Raw genomic sequence first — 17,521 nt, 5'->3', positions numbered from 1 at the left:
TATATTAAGTTTTTGTGTCACTGAGCTACACACAATTCCCCATAATGTCAAAGTGGAATTTTGTTTTTAGAAATTCTATACAATTAATACAAATGTTACAGCTTAAATATCTGGAGTTATCTTGAATTATTCAACTACTTTGTTATGGTAAGCCTAAATAAGTTTAGGAGCAAAAAATATGCTTAACAAATAGGAAAAATGAGTTGCAGATGCTGAATATCAAATCAAATCAAATGTATTTGTCACATACACATGGTTAGCAGATGTTAATGCGAGTGTAGCGAAATGCTTGTGCTTCTAGCTCCGACAATGCAGTAATAACCAACGAGTAATCTAACCTAACAATTCCACAACTACTACCTTATACACACAAGTGTAAAGGGATAAAGAATATGTACATAAAGATATATGAATGAGTGATGGTACAGAATGGCATAGGCAAGATGCAGTAGATGGTATCGAGTACAGTATATACATATGAGATGAGTAATGTAGGGTATGTAAACAAAGTGGCATAGTTTAAAGTGGCTAGTGATACATGTATTACATAAAGATGCAGTAGATGATATAGAGTACAGTATATACATATACATATGAGATGAGTAATGTAGGGTATGTAAACATTATATTATATACATTATATCCCTATGAACATGGTGTAATTATAAATTAAGCTTTGTATGGTGAATCAATACACCCACTTACTACAAAGATACAGGCATCAATTCAGGTGCTGGAGAGGAAGAAAGCTCAGGGATTTCATCATGAGGCCAAAACAGTTACAGAGTTTAATGGTTGTGATGTAAGAAAACTGAGGATGGAGCAACAACATTGTAGTTACTCCACAATACTAACCCAAATGACAGAGTGAAAAGAAGGAAGCCTGTACAGAATCTTTTCTCTCTCCAAAATATGCATCCTATTTGCAACAAGGCTCTTAAATTAATACTGCAAAAATTGTGGCAATTTTTAAAACTTTTTGCCCTGAATAAAAAGCATTAAGTTTGTGGCAAATCCAACACAACACATCACTGACTACCACTCTTCATATGTCCAAGCATTGTGGTGGCTGCATCATGTTATGGGTATGCTTTTTATCGGCAAGGACTAGGGAGTTTTTCAGGATTAAAAGAAACCGAATACAGCTATAGGCACAGGCAAATTCCAAGAGGAAAATCTGGATCAGTGTGCTTTCCAATAGACACTGGAGAAGAATTCACCTTTAAGCAGGATGATAACCTAAAACACAAGGCCAAATCTACACTGGAATTGCATACCAAGACGACATTGAATGTTCTTGAGTGGCCTAGTTATAGTTTGACTTAAATTGGCTTGAAAATCTATGGCAATACTTGAAAACGTCTGTCTAGCAATGATCAACAATCAACTTGACAGAGATTGAAGAATTTAAAAAAATAATAGTTGGCAAATATTGTATAATCTAGATGTGCAAAGCTCTTAGAGATTTATCCAAAAAGACTCACAGCTGTAACTCACAGCTCACCTGCAATATAACGATATCATAACCGCAAACGATAAGAGACATTACTGTGCAGCCGTATTCATCGACGTGGCCAAGGCTTTCGACTGTGTCAATCACCACATTCTTATCGGCAGACTCAACAGCCTTGGTTTCTCAAATGATTGCCTCGACTGGTTCACCAACTACTTCTCTGATAGAGTTCATGACATAAGTGTGTCAAATCGGCGGGCCTGTTGTCTGGACCTCTAGCAGTGTCTATCGGGGTGCCACAGGGTTCAATTCTCGGGCCGACTCTCTTCTCTGTATACTTCAATGATGTCGCTCTTGCTACTGGTGATTCTCTGATCCAACTCTACACAGACGACACCATTCTGTATACCTCTGGCCCTTCTTTGGACACTGTGTTTTAACTAACCTCCAGACGATCTTCAATGCCATAAAACTCTCATTCCGTGGTTTCCAACTGCTCTTAAATGCAAGTAAAACTAAATGCATGCTCTTCAACCGATCGCTGCCTGCACCTGCCCGCCCGTCCAGCATCACTACTCTGAACGTTTCTGACTTATAATATGTGGACAACTACAAATACCTAGGTGTATGGTTAGACTGTAAACTCTAAGTATCTCCAATCCAAAATTAAATCTAGAATCGACTTCCGTCACTCATGCTGCCAAACATATCCTTGTAAAACTGACCATCCTACCGATCCTCAACTTTGGCGATGTAATTTACAAAATAGCCCCCAATACCCTACTCAGCAAATTGGATGCAGTCTATCACAGTGCCTTCAGTTTTGTCACCAAAGCCCCATAAACATCACTGCGACCTGTATGCCCTCGTTGGCTGGCGCTCGCTTCATACTCGTCACCAAACCCACTGGCTCCAGGTCATCTACCAGTCTCTGCTAGGTAAAGCTCCACCTTATCTCAGCTCACTGGTCACCATAGCAGCACCCACCTGTAGCACACGCTCCAGCAGATAGATCTCCTTGCCAATTCTTCCTTTGCCCGCATTTCCTTCCAGTTCTCTGCTGCCAATGACTGGAACAAACTGCAAAAACCACTGAAGCTGGAGACTCATATCTCCCTCACTAGCTTTAAGCACCAGCTGTCAGATCAGCTCACTGATCACTGCACCTGTACATAGCCCATCTGTAAATAGCCCATCCAACTACCTCATCCCCATACTGTTTTTATTTATTTATCTTGCTCCTTTGCACCCCAGTATCTCCACTTGGACATTCATATATATATATATATACAGTGGGGAGAACAAGTATTTGATACACTGCCGATTTTGCAGGTTTTCCTACCTACACTTCAACTGTGAGAGACGGAATCTAAAACAAAAATCCATAAAATCACATTGTATGATTTTTAAGTAATTAATTAGCATTTTATTGCATGACATAAGTATTTGATAACCTACCAACCAGTAAGAATTCCAGCTCTCACAGACCTGTTCGCTTTTCTTTAAGAATCCCTCCTGTTCTCCACTCATTACCTGTATTAACTGCACCTGTTTGAACTTGTTACCTGTATAAAAGACACCTGTCCACACCACTCAATCAAACAGACTCCAACCTCTCCACAATGGCCAAGACCAGAGAGCTGTGTAAGGAAATCAGCAATAAAATTGTAGACCTGCACAAGGCTGGAATGGGCTACAGGACAAGAGGCAAGCAGCTTGGTGAGAAGGCAACAACTGTTGGCGCAATTATTAGAAAATGGAAGAAGTTCAAGATGACGGTCAATCACCCTCGGTCTGGGGCGCCATGCAAGATCTCACCTCGTGGGGCATCAATTATCATGAGGAAGGTTAGGGATCAGCCCAGAACTACACGGCAGGACCTGGTCAATGACCTGAAGAGAGCTGGGACCACAGTCTCAAAGAAAACCATTAGTTACACACTACGCCGTCATGGATTAAAATCCTGCAGCTCACGCAAGGTCCCCCTGCTCAAGCCAGCGCATGTCCAGGCCCATCTGAAGTTTGCCAATGACCATCTGGATGATCCAGAGGAGGAATGGGAGAAGGTCATGTGGTCTGATAAGACAAAAATAGAGCTTTTTGGTCTAAACTCCACTCGCCGTGTTTGGAGGAAGAAGAAGGATGAGTACAACCCCAAGAACACCATCCCAACCGTGAAGCATGGAGTTGGAAACATCATTCTTTGGGGATGATTTTCTGTAAGGGGCACAGGGCGACTGCACCGTATTGAGGGGAGGATGGATGGGGCCATGTATCGCAGATCTTGGCCAACAACCTCCTTCACTCAGTAAGAGCATTGAAGATGGGTCGTGGCTGGATCTTCCAGCATGACAACGACCCGAAACACACAGCCAGGGCAACTAAGGAGTGGCTCCGTAAGAAGCATCTCTTGGTCCTGGAGTGGTCTAGCCAGTCTCCAGACCTGAAACCAATAGAAAATCTTTGGAGGGAGCTGAAAGTCTGTATTGCCCAGCGACAGCCCCGAAACCTGAAGGATCTGGAGAAGGTCTGTATGGAGGAGTGGGCCAAAATCCCTGCTGCAGTGTGTACAAACCTGGTCAAGAACTACAGGAAACGTATGATCTCTGTAATTGCAAACAAAGTTTTCTGTACCAAATGTTAAGTTCTGCATTTCTGATGTATCAAATACTTATGTCATGCAATAAAATGCAATTTAATTACTTAAAAATCATACAATGTGATTTTCTGGATTTTTGTTTTAGATTCCGTCTCTCACAGTTGAAGTGTACCTATGATAAAAGTTACAGACCTCTACATGATTTGTAAGTAGAAAAAGCAATACAAGCGTTTGTGTAAGTTTATCGATCGCTCGACAAAACAATAAGTAAACTTAGCATCAGGTAACTTGGTCACGAAAATCAGAAAAGCAATCAAATTAAACATTTACCTTTGATGATCTTCGGATGTTTTCACTCACGAGACTCCCAGTTAGACAACAAATATTCCTTTTGTTCCATAAAGATATTTTTTATTTCCAAATACTTCGGTTAGTTTGGTGCGTTATGCCCAGGAATCCACCGGAAAGAGCGGTCACGTCAACGCAGACAAAAATTTCAAATTATATCCATAATGTCCACAGAAACATGTCAGACGTTTTTTATAATCAATCCTCAGGGTGTTTGTCAAATATCTATTAGATAATATATCAACCGGGACAGTTGGCTTTTCACTAGGACCAGGAGTAACAATGGCCACCTTTCTCTTTTGCACACAATTAACTCTGAGAGCCCCCACCTATCCACTTACGCAATGTGGTCGTTCACGCTCATTCTTCAAAATAAAAGCCTTAAACTATGTCTGAAGACTGTTGACACCTTGAGGAAGCGATAGGAAAGGAATCTGGTTGATATCCCTTTAAATGGAGCAATGGGAGGCTATGGAACATGGAGTTTTCAAAATAGAAGCCACTTCCTGGAAAATATTTTTCTCACCTGCAATATCAGTTCTGTTATACTCACAGACAATATTTTGACAGTTTTGGAAACTTTAGAGTGTTTTCTATGCTAATCTGTCAATTATATGCATATTCTAGCATCTGGTCCTGAGAAATAGGCCGTTTACTTTGGGAATGTTATATTTCCAAACATAAAAATAGTGCCCCCTAGCTTCAAGGGGTTAAGTTCTGCTTTTCTGATGAATCAAATACTTATGTCATGCAATAAAATGCTAATTAATTATTTAAATCCATACAATGTGATTTCCTGGATTTTTGTTTTAGATTCCGTCTCTCACAGTTGAAGTGATAAAAAACTATGATAAAAAATTACAGACCTCTACATGCTTTGTAAGTAGGAAAACCTGCAAAATCGGCAGTGTATCAAATACTTGTTCTCCCCACTATATATATACAGTATATATATATATATATATATATTCTGCCCATCTACCATTCCAGTGTTTAATTGCTATATTGTAATAACTTCGCCACCATGGCCTATTTATTGCCTTTACCTCCCTTATCCTACTTTATTTGCACATACTGTTTATAGACTTTTTCAACTGTATTATTGACTGTATGTTTGTTTATTTCATGTGTAACTCTGTTGTTGTATGTGTCGAACTGCTTTGTTTTATCTTGGCCAGGTCGCAGTTGCAAATGAGAACTTGTTCTCAACTAGCCTACCTGGTTAAACAAAGGTGAATTAAAAAAAATAAAACCACCAAAGGTGCTTCTACAAGGTATTGACTCAGTGGTGTGAATGCATATGTAAATGACTGTAACACAACAAAATAAGTGTAGAACAAGTCAAAGTGTATGATAACTTTCTGAAGGCACTGTAAATGGCATTATAAAATGACGTTTATAATTTTGAGTAGGCTACAGTTGCCTACAATATGTAAGATTTGTTTGGGCCAACAAATGAATGAGATATAACAGAGACAGATATTTTTTACATTATTTACCAACAACAGTTCTCAGAATTGTCTAAATGCTATACAACTGAATGTTGTTCTAATGTGTAGAATTATAACAAGATTACAATATTACAAATACTCGTCATGAATGGATACGGTCAACTGTATTAGCCTAGAGAATTTGCCTCCTATGACTTGTCAGGTAAATGTCAGGAAAATGACCCTGTCATACCTGGGTAAACAACATGTATAATATCTACACTTAGAGCGCAAGATATGAACAGCTGTGCGAAACATGACTTTGGGGAAGGAAGGGGATTTCCAAAAATCTATTCACGTTCACTGAATGATAACTCCAGAGTTTAGAGAAAGGGAAGTGAAGTAAATGACGGGGGAATTCCCCTTTTTGTTAAGGTAAAACCGAGGCAGTCTGATACGCTTTGACATTTAGAAAGTTCCTCAAGGGTTATATGCAGTTTCGCCCACAGGGATGAAATGAAGAACCAAAAGAGATGCTGGAGGTGAATATGAAATGTGGAGGAAGTACATTCTGAGTACTAGACTGGACCCATCTATGACGTCTGGAAACAGAGTCACCGTCATCATATTTGCATAGGAGGCTGATAGCGGTCATAATGACTGAAACAAAAAGGAGTAAATAATTCCCTTGGGAGGGAGGAACTGTTGGATAAATGGAGTTCTCATTTACATTGCTATTTCCATAATCTGATGCCTCATACTATTCAAATAATGATATTGCAGCCAGTAGTTTTCAATAGAGAGAGATGCTGTCTGTTATGTCTGTTTTCACGTAGATGTTCCTGTTTTTGTGGATGACCAAATATGATTATTAAAGAGGTAAGAAAATATGCTAAAAGTAAAAACAAATAAATGCCTAATGTGTCTGGCTTCCCTTTCTCCTTTCCTCACTTCCTTTCCTCCTTTCCTTTCCTTGCTTCATATCTCCTTTTCATCCTTTCATTTGCTAATCCTTCCTTTCCTGGCTTCCTTTTCTGGTTTCCTATCTCACGTATCTAATTTCCTTTCCTAGCTATCTTTCCTTTCCTCCTTTCCTTACATACTTTATTTCCCTCCTTTCCTAAATCCCTTTCCTTTCCTTGCTTCATATCTCCTTTTCATCCTTTCATTTCCTAATCCTTCCTTTCCTGGCTTCCTTTTCTGGTTTCCTATCTCACATATCTAATTTCCTTTCCTAGCTATCTTTCCTTTCCTCCTTTCCTTACATATTTTATGTCAAGCTTGTTCCACGGAGGGCAGTGTCTGCGGGTTTTTGTTTTACTTTCAATTAAGACCTGACAAACAGGTGAGGGGAGTTCCTTAATAATTAGTGACCTTAAATCATCAATCAAGTACAGGTGGAGTGAAAACCAGAAGATACTCAGCCCTCCCTCCGTTGCTTTAGACCAATACTATTGCCATCTACTGGCTGTGTTGAATCCCTACATGAGAAATCTCTATTTCCTTCTTAGCTTTCCTCATTTTCATTGATAGTTCCCTTTCCTCCTTTCCTAGCTGGTTTCTTAGCAGGTCAGTAAGGGGATGGATCACTTTTTTTTTATTGCTGCCAGATCTTGGGTAGGTGTTGAACAAATCAACTAACCACATTGCATGTTTTAGCAATCTGATCCCCGACTTTGCAGTCAATAATGTTTCACATAACCAATGGTTTATACAATGCAGTCTGCAATATAATTACTTTTGCTTCCCTCCAGGCCTGAGGGCACACATGTTCTAGTAGGCTTAAATTGAAGATATGGCAAATACGAATGGCAATATTGTCCACTGTTATCCTAAGTAATTTTCCATCCAAGATGTCAGACTCCGGTGTCTTGTCATTGTTAGTAAACAAGAATATTTTTTTCACCTCTTCCACACTTACACAGGCAGGTAGGAAAGCAAAGGCTAGCTTTTTCAAACAGAAATTTGCATCCTGTAGCACAAACTCCAAAAAGTACATGGAGATTAAGAGCACCTTCTCCCAGCTGCCCACTACACTGAGGCTAGGAAACACCACCGATAAATCCACGATAATTGAGAATTTCAATAAGCATTGTTATACGACTGGCCATGCTTTCCACCTGGCTACCCCTACCCTGGTCAACTATGGAACGCCGTTTGGGTCTTTGCGTGTCAAAAAGATACACATCAAATAACACTATTTGACACGTCAAATAACACTATTTGATACATCAAATAAGCATCTTTACCAATCAGGACCTGAATATGACTCCACGTCACATAATGATTTAACACGTTCATTAATTTTGTACGTAGTTATTACACATTGATTACACTCTCACTCGTATTTCATATGTCACAACGATTCACCGATACGTATGCTACAAATCAAATCAAATTTTATTTGTCACATACACATGGTTAGCAGATGTTATTGCGAGTGTAGCGAAATGCTTGTGCTTCTAGTTTCGACAATGCAGTAATAACCAACGAGTAATCTAACCTAACAATTCCACAACTACCACCTTATACACACAAGTGTAAAGGGATAAAGAATATGTGCATAAATATATATGAATGCGTGATGGTACAGAACGGCATAGGCAAGATGCAGTAGATGGTATCGAGTACAGTATATACATATGAGATGAGTAATGTAGAGTATGTAAACATAAAAGTGGCATAGTTTAAAGTGGCTAGTGATACATGTATTACATAAAGATGGCAAGATGCAGTAGATGGTATAGAGTACAGTATATACATATGAGATGAGCAATGTAGGGTATGTGAACATTATTTTAAGTGGCATTGTTTAAAGTGGCTAGTGATAATTTTTTTTACATCAATTTCCATTATTAAAGTGGCTGGAGTTGAGTCAGTATGTTGACAGCAGCCAAACAATGTTAGTGGTGGCTGTTTAACAGTCTAATGGCCTTGAGATAGAAGCTGTTTTTCAGTCTCTCAGTCCCTGCTTTGATGCACCTGTACTGACCTCGCCTTCTGGATGATAGCGGGGTGAACAGGCAGTGGCTCGGGTGGTTGTTGCCCTTGATGATGTAGGTGGTGTAGGTGTCCTGGAGGGCAGGTAGTTTGCCCCTGGTGATGCATTGTGCAGACCTCACTACCCTCTGGAGAGGGCTCAGAATGCACCCTTGTGGGGCCACAGTGTTGAGGATCAGCGGGGTGGAGATGTTGTTACCTACCCTCACCACCTGGGAGCGGCCCGTCATGAATTCCAGTACCCAGTTGCACAGGGCGGGGTCGAGACCCAGGGACTTGAGCTTGATGACGAGTTTGGAAGGTACTATGGTGTTAAATGCTGAGCTGTAGTCGATGAACAGCATTCTCACGTAGTTATTCCTCTTGTCCAGATGGGTTAGGGCAGTGTGCAGTGTGGTTGCGATTGCGTCGTCTGTGGACCTATTGGGGCGGTAAGCAAATTGGAGTGGGTCTCGGGTGTCAGGTAGGGTGGAGGTGATATGGTCCTTGAGTAGTCTCTCAAAGCACTTTCATGATGACGGAAGTGAGTGCTACGGGGCGGTAGACGTTTAGCTCAGTTACCTTAGCTTTCTTGGGAACAGGAAAAATCGTGGCCCTCTTTGAAGCATGTGGGGATGTGGGGACAGCAGACTGGGATAAGGATTGATTGAATATGTCCGTAAACACACCAGCCAGCTGGTCTGCGCATGCTCTGAGGACGCTGCTGGGGATGCCGTCTGGGCCTGCAGCCTTGCGAGGGTTAACACGTTTAAATGTTTTATTCACATCGGCTGCAGTGAAGGAGAGCATGCAGGTTTTGGTAGCGGGTCGTGTCAGTGGCACTGTATTGTCCTCAAAGTGAGCAAAGAAGTTATTTAGTCTGTCTGGGAGCAAGACATCCTGGTCCGCAACGCAGCTGATTTTCTTTTTGTATCCGTGATTGACTGCCACATACCCTGCCACATACCTCTTGCGTTGAATTGCAACTCTACTTTGTCTCTATACTGAAGCTTAGCTTGTTTGATTGCCTTGCGGAGGGAATAGCTACACTGTTTGTTTACACTAGTGTGGAGTAAATAAAAATACCGTCAATTAGACAATGATGAATTGAGTTACCTTCAACCCTACAGACAACCTAGAAACTGAATTGAAAGGGATCCACACAGAAGCTAAGGAGAATGGCTACATTTCAGACAATGAGTTGAAATTTATTTTCAATGGCAAGTCCGCATAGGGCTTCTTTTTACCTTCTTCCAAAAATCCACAAATAATCCACTGAAAATCCCCCAGGCAGACCAGTCATTAGTGATAATGAAAGTCTGACAGAACCCATCTCTAAGTACATTATTACTTTACTTTATTACTTTATTACTTTATTGATTAATTTATTAAGCCTTTTCTGACATCACTCCCAGCCTATCTTCAAGATACCACAGATGTGTTGAACAAAATTAAGGAATTGAACAATATAGGTACAGCTTCCTTTTTAGTCACCATGGTTGTGGAGTCTCTATACACCACCATTGAGCATGAACAAGGTTTGGCAGCTATGCACCATTTCTTGAGTACCCGGCCTGAGACTGAGATGCCTCCTACAGAATTCATTGTCTCACTGACTGAATGGACTCTTAATCATAACATCTTTATCTTCCAGGACCGTATTTTTAAACAGATCAAAGGGCGTGCCATGGGAGCTTGCTACTACAGCCCTTCCTACGTTGGTTTGTACTTGGGTAAATGGGAAAATGACTTCATTTTAGATCCTTCTAATAACCATTTCTTTGACCGGATTATATGGTGGGGACGCTATATTGATGATGTTTGCCTGTTTATTAAAACTCTTAAAACTCTTTAAAGGCCACAACATGATATCCGTCTTTCCTTCAGAGACATCTCCTGCTTAACAACATTAACCCTAACATCAAACTAACTATGGAGTACAGCAAGGATAACATTCATTTTTTTGGACCTCGACATTAGTAAAAATGACAAAGGTTGTTTGCACACATCAATCTTTAGGAAGCCTACAGATGGGAATACCATTCTGAGGGCAGACAGCTTTCACCCCAAAAGGCTAAAAGAGAATATTCCATATGGCCAATTCCAAAGAGTCCGCCGAATTTGCGATCAGGAAACAGACTAAAGTGTCATATCTGCTGAATTGGAGAATCGCTTCTTGAATCGAGGCTACAGCGTTCAGGTCCTGAAAGATACAGGTATAAGGGCTGGATTACTTGACAGAGAGAATATGTTGCGAAGGGGAGTGCCTCGTGACCCATCAGAGAGAGTGTATTTTGTTACAAAATATAGCACTGAAGCAGAGAACATTAAAAGTGTCATACCCTGACCTTAGTGTACTTTGTTTTCCTTGTTATTTTGGTTAGGTCAGGGTGTGACATGGGTGATGTATGTGGCTTGTCTAGGGGTTTTGTATGTTTATGGGGCTGTTGCCTTTCTAGGTAGTTTGTATGTCTATGGTTGCCTAGATTGGTTCTCAATTAGAGGCAGCTGTCTATCGTTCTCTCTGATTGGGAACCATATTTAGGCAGCCATATTCTGTGGGTACTTTGTGGGTGGTTGTTGTCTGTCTTTGTGTCTATGCACCAGATAGGACTCTTTCGGTTTTTCACATTTGTTTTGGTATTTTGTAGTGTTCACGTTTTATGGTCTTTATTAAACATGTTGAACTCTAACCATGCTGCGCTTTGGTCCAATCCTTCGTCCACAGAAGAAAGTGTAACAAAAAGAATCATGAACAATAATTGGGGATTCATCCAAAGTGATACGCTTCTATGCCAAGTCTTTCCTAAGCCACCAGTCATAATCTTTAAGTGATGTCCTACTCTAAATCACAAATTAGTCCACAGTTATCTTCCGGGTGACTCTCAAAAAACTTGGCTTAGCCACAAACCCAAGGGCTCTTTTAAATGTAGCCATTGCAACCAGAAATATTGCACAGAATAATTATTTTGTTGACACAGCTTCCAAAATGGAGTATTACGTCAAGCATTTAATTAACTGCAAAACCACTCATGTCATTTATAGATTGGAATGTCCACAGTGCAAGGTATTCTACATTGGACGGACAAAGAGACGCCTTCAAGACCGCTTAGCGGAACACAAGTACGCCATACGGGTAGGCAATGAAGACTACCCCCATGGCAAGGCACTACAAGTCCTTACACCATATCAACCCTGCCTCCCTACAACCTATGGGTATTGATCATGTTCCGGCCTCTATTAGAAAAGGGGACCGTCTTAAACAGTTAAACCAAAGGGAAAGTTTTGGGATTTACAAACTACAGGCCACTAAATAACCTGGTTTAAATGAAGATATGGATTTCTCACCCTTCCTGTAGGGTCGTGATAGGTCCATTTGCTGTCATCTAGTGGACATTTTGCTCAATTGCCCTCAGCTATGTTTAGACTGTTGTTCATGTTTTGCTGTGTTCTCGTGTACTAGGGAATATATTGCTTGCTTATTTTTGACACTTCTCCCAGTCATATTTAAGGTTAGAACTACCTTTCTAAGTGTTCTGATACTTCTAGCTTGGAGTTGTATCTTTATGATAACATAGCTACAGCATTCAACCTTTTAATGTGTATATTATTGCTTACTAGGTGTGTCCAATCAATTTTGTAACCACTCCTTCTTTCAATTAGGGTTAATTAGAAAAGCTGTTCAAAAGAGGACATTGTATTCCTTTTTTTTGGTACTCCCTGATGAAGGCCATGCAGCTGAAACGAGTCGTTTTTAAAAAACTTTGTTTCTATTGAACATGCCATACTAATAAAGGCATTTGAATGAATTATATGATGACCAATTTACCCCTTTTACCAAAGAGCACCTTCTACCTACCAAAATGTACTACTGTGTACCTTAGTAGCGCATCCCTCCCTCCCTCTTCCTACTAGCTACACTGTATGTATTCGGTCAGGTTTCTGGTAACCTTGCCCTGGTTAAAAGCAGTGGTTCGTGCTTTCAGTTTCTCACGAATGCTGCATCAATCCACGGTTTCTGGTTTGGGAATGTTTTAATAGTTGCTGTGGGTACGACATCACCGATGCACTTTCTAATGAACTCGTTCACCGAATCAGCGTATTCGTCAATGTTGTTGTTGGACGCAATGCGGAACATATCCCAATCCACGTGATCGAAGCAGTCTTGAAGCGTGGAATCAGATTGGTCGGACCAGCATTGAACAGACCTGAGCGCGTGAGCTTCCTGTTTTAGTTTCTGTCTATAGGCTGGAAGCAACAAAATGGAGTCGTGGTCAGCTTTTCCGAAAGGAGGGCGGGGGAGGGCCTTATATGCATTGCGGAAATTAGAATAACAATGATCCATGGTTTTACCAGCCCTGGTTGCACAATCGATATGCTGATAGAATTTAGGGAGTCTTCAGATTAGCCAGCTACAATGAATGCAGCCTCAGGATATCTGTTTTCCAGTTTACATAGAGTCAAATAAAGTTCATTCAGGGCCATCGATGTGTCTGCTTGGGGGGGAATATATACGGCTGTGATTATAATCGAAGAGAATTCTCTTGGTAGATAATGCGGTCTAATTGATTGTGAGGAATTCTAAGTCAGGTGAACAGAAGGACTTGAGTTCCTGTATGTTGTTATGATCACACCACATCTCGTTAATCATAAGGCATACCCACCCGCCCCTCTTCTTACCAGAAAGATGCTTGTTTCTGTCAGCGCGATGCATGAAGAAACCAGCTGGCTGCACCAACTCCGATAGCGTGTCTCGAGTGAGCCATGTTTCCGTGAAGCAAAGAACGTTACAGTCTCTGATGTCTCTCTGGAATGCTACCCTTGCTCGGATTTCATCAACCTTTTTGTCAAGAGACTGGACATTGATGAGTAGTATGCTAGGGATTGGTGCGCGATGTGTCCTTCTCCGGAGCCTGACCAGAAGACCACTTCGTTTGCCCCTTTTACGGCGAGGTTGTTTAGGTTCGCCGGCTGGGATCCGATCCATTGTCCTGGGCGGTGGGCAAAACACAGGATCCTCATCGGGAAAGTCATATTCCTGGTTGTAATGATGTTGAGTTGACGTTGCTTTTAGGCTCTGTATGTAATGAAACCTAAGACTACCTGGAGTACCAATGTAAGAAAATAACACGTTAAAAACAAAATACTGCATAGTTTCCTTGGAACGCGAAGCGAGGCGGCCATCTCTGTCGGGATGTCATAGATTTTGTCACTGATGATCACATTTGCATAAAGGTCGTTTGGACTCCGCCCAAGTCTCAGGTATTGATGAAAGACGTTCACTCAACTTCTGTTTTTCCGAGGTAAAATTAGCTAGCTAGTTAACAATGGCTGCCCAATTCCTCAAATTGTAAATCTACCATCTCTGATTGCACCAGACTGCTGCTCACGGACGGAAGAGATGAACTTCAACCATCAATAGCCAGGTAACGTTAACTTAATGTTAGCTGAAGTTAATTTGTTCTTAATGTAGAACATCAAATTATCAGATTTGGATGAGTTGGCTGCAATATGGCAGCAGTACTTCAGTCAATATCAGCAAAGGATATTGGTTATTAGTGAAGTGTCAGTAAAGTTGTAACGGTGTTCTTCGTTTGTAGAAAGAGAGGACCGAAATGCAGCGTGGTGGTTAATCATGATCTTTAATGAAACAAATGACGGAACGATACATGAACTAACTTATAAATACAAAAAAACAACAAACGGAACGTGAAACTTATTACAGCCTATCTGGTGAACACTACACAGAGACAGGAACAATCACCCATGAAATACAAAGCGAACTTAGGCTACCTAATACGGTTCCCAATCAGAGACAACGTGAATCACCTGACTCCTGATTGAGAACCGCCTCAGGCAGCCAAGCCTAACAACACCCCTAATCAGCCGCGATCCCAAATACTACAAACCCCAATACGAAATACAATAACTTAAACCCCTGTCACACCCTGGCCTGACCAAATATATAACGAAAACACAAAATACAATGACCAAGGCGTGACAAAAGTGTTTCTAACAAAAGTAAACCTTAACACCAAGACAAACAATATGGATTGTATATTTACATTTGAATGATCATTAAGTGAACAATAACAGCCAATATGGAAATACAGTGCATTTGGTAAGTATTCAGACCCCTTGACTTTTTCCACATTTTGTTACATTAGAGCCTTACTCTAAAATGTATTAAATAAATTAAAATGTAGTGTCATACCCAAGAAGACTTAATGGTGTAATGGCAAAGTACTGAGTAAAGGGTCATAAATGTAATATTTCCTTTTTTATACATTTGCAAAAAATGTCAACCTGTTTTTGCGTTGTCATTATGGGGTATTGTGTGTAGATTGATGAGGGGGGGAAATTATTGTATCCATTTTTTGAATAAGGCTGTAACGTAATAAAATGTGGGAAAAGTCAAGGGGTCTGAATATGTTCCGAATGCACTGTACAAACAATACAGATGTAAGTAGATTAAATGTTGATGTACAGTTACATTTTCAAACACTCAATTGCTACTGTAGTTTAGTGCTACTAGATGCAATTATGTATTGTAAAAATGTTTTTATGCAACACCGAAATGTGGAGAATTCACAATACCGGAGGTCATGAATTCCCTAAAGGCATTGTAGGTGCTATGAAGAGAAAGCCTTAGTGTCACAGCACATGTGTTTGCCTCTGGGTACGTTTTCTTCTGCTGCCCAGCGAGACGTCCTCGGGCTGTATGGAGGAATTCGATGGTCGGGTTGTCCTCAAACCCAAGGGGGTGGCACCACTGTTGCCCCAGTAGCAAACTCCCCCACCATCGCCACTGTTAGAGGAGGACATTCTCCATCTGAGGAGTACACAGTAAAACATTTAAAATCCACATTTAAATCACAAAATGTAATAATATGCAGTTACCGTTAAACTTGAACAATTTACTATTTTACCTTGCACCTCAGCCAGCCAGTTGAACCAGTGGCAGATGGTGTCGTTCTCCAAACACCGCCGGTTGCCGCCAGGTATGCAATAGGTTACTTTAAACAGGTCCCGCAGGTCCTTGGCAGTGGGAGGCTTAATGGAGTCCACAAAAAGTGCTCGGAAGCTGTCTGGGTGGTTCCCTAATGCTTCGAGCAGTCCAAGAGAGTTGAGACGATATTTGAACCTGTTATGGTTTAGAGACAGTATTTATATTTAAAATAAGTGTTAAGGACATTATAGTGATGTGTATTGATTTAGGGGGGTGGAATGATTAACTTCTTCGATATAGGGGGCGCTCTTTTAATTTTTGGATGAAAAACGTTCCCGTTTTAAACAATATATTTTGTCACGAACAGATACTCAACTATGCATATAATTGACAGCATTGGAAAGAAAACACTCTGACGTTTCCAAAACTGCAAAGATATTGTCTGTGAGTGCCACAGAACTGATGTTACAGAAGTGCCGCATTTTTTAAAACCGCCTCATGGCAATGACTCCTTATATGGCTGTGGAGGAGCTAGGAGTCAGCTTACCTTTTCCACGTTTTCCCCAAGGTGTCTGCAGCATTGTGACGTATTTGTAGGCATATCATTGGAAGATTGACCCTAAGAGACTACATTTACCAGGTGGTCGCTTGGTGTCCTCCGTCGCAATTATTGTGTTATCTCCAGCTGCAGTATTTTTCAGTTTTCTTCGGATGAGAAGCCAGCTGCCACCACTGATAGATTATCGAATAGATATGTGAAAAACACCTTGAGGATTGATTCTAAACAACGTTTGCCATGTTTCTGTCGATATTATGGAGGTAATTTGGAAAAAAGTTTGGCGTTGTAAGTGACTGCATTTTCGTTTTTTTTTCTTAGCCAAACGTGATGAACAAAACGGAGCTATTTCTTTTACACAAATAATCTTTTTGGAAGAAATGAACATTTGCTATCTAACTGAGAGTCTCGTCATTGAAAACATCCGAAGTTCTTCAAAGGTAAATGATTTTATTTGAATGCTTTTCTTGTTTTTGTGAAAATGTTGCCTGCTGAATGCTAGGCTTAATGCTATGCTAGGCTATCAATACTCTTACACAAATGCTTGTGTAGCTTTGGTTAAAGCATATTTTGAAAATCTGAGATGACAGTGTTGTTAACAAAAGGCTAAGCTTGTGTTTCAATATATTTATTTAATTTCATTTGCGATTTTCATGAATAGGAAACGTTGCGTTATGGTAATGAGCTTGAGGCTATGATTACGCTCCCGGATACGGGATTGCTCGACGCTAGAGGTTAAAAATACTTATGTTAGAGGAGGTAATGACAAGTACTTCACAGATTTATGACAGAGTTGACTTACTGCTCCAAGGCCACCTGCATGCTCCCTTGGACAAATTGTTGAGCCACCAATTCAACCACACCTTCTCTGTCCTCCATTGTCTTGACAACAGTCCTTTTTTTGCAACCGCTGTGTCAGATTTCAAAAAGGCTTTACGGCGAAAACACACCTTGCGAATTACGTTAGGTCAGCGCTAGTCACAGAAAAACATCCAGCCATTTTCCAAAGAAGGAGAGGTGTCAGAAAAGTCAGAAATAGCATTATAAATATTCACTTACCTTTGATGATCTTGATCGGAATAAACTCCCAGGAATCCCAGTTCCACAATAAATGTTTGTTTTGTTCGATAAAGTCCATCATTTATGTCCAAATACCTCCTTTTTGTTCACTCGTTTAGCCCAGTAATCCAAATTCATAATGCGCAAT

The sequence above is a fragment of the Oncorhynchus kisutch genome, linkage group LG5, assembly GCF_002021735.2.
Source record: "Oncorhynchus kisutch isolate 150728-3 linkage group LG5, Okis_V2, whole genome shotgun sequence".
NCBI classification, from domain to species: domain Eukaryota; kingdom Metazoa; phylum Chordata; class Actinopteri; order Salmoniformes; family Salmonidae; genus Oncorhynchus; species Oncorhynchus kisutch.
Note: the sequence above shows the minus strand (reverse complement) of the source record.